Source organism: Trachymyrmex cornetzi, unplaced genomic scaffold (genome assembly GCF_001594075.2).
Source record: "Trachymyrmex cornetzi isolate Tcor2-1 unplaced genomic scaffold, Tcor1.1 scaffold127, whole genome shotgun sequence".
Taxonomy (NCBI): Eukaryota; Metazoa; Arthropoda; class Insecta; order Hymenoptera; family Formicidae; genus Trachymyrmex; species Trachymyrmex cornetzi.
The window spans coordinates 651,316-651,907 of NW_017295839.1; positions in this window are offsets into that span (position 1 = coordinate 651,316).

Here is a 592-nt window from a genome sequence, read left to right on the forward strand (position 1 = left end):
CAACATTATAATCTCAATTTTTTTTCATTGTTCTCTTTGAGGATTTACAAACAAAGACCGATAATATTCTATACAGCCTTTAGATAAAAACAAATGCAACAAATTGTTTAATTATAAAACAATTTGCATTAAATACAGATAATAATGTGTATAAATAATATTTATACATTTATAAAGAATATATAATATTTATAAGATCGGAATGTCCTGAAAAATCCACGCGAATAACGAAGGGTTAATAACATTCCCAAGTTACTAATAATTCCCTCATCGCATAAAAAAACCAATGCGAAACGTGTTCGATACAAATAAACGCAAATACGTATTTGCTAGAGGAAATCAGGTGCATAGGAAAAATCTCGTTTTATCGCCCATTGTCAGTGAGGATACGTTGCCGTTACATCGGCATTAAATAAAGGGCAATGCACGGTAGGACGTTAATTGCGTTTCCGACTTGCGCGGCAAAATATTCGGCGTCTCGCAAATGTACGAGCGCGTCGCGTCGCGTCGATAACCGATCGCCGGGCACGAGGAGGAAAACACGAGTAAACGCGCTATCGAGTGACAAAAAGAAATTCGTTCGCCAGTCATT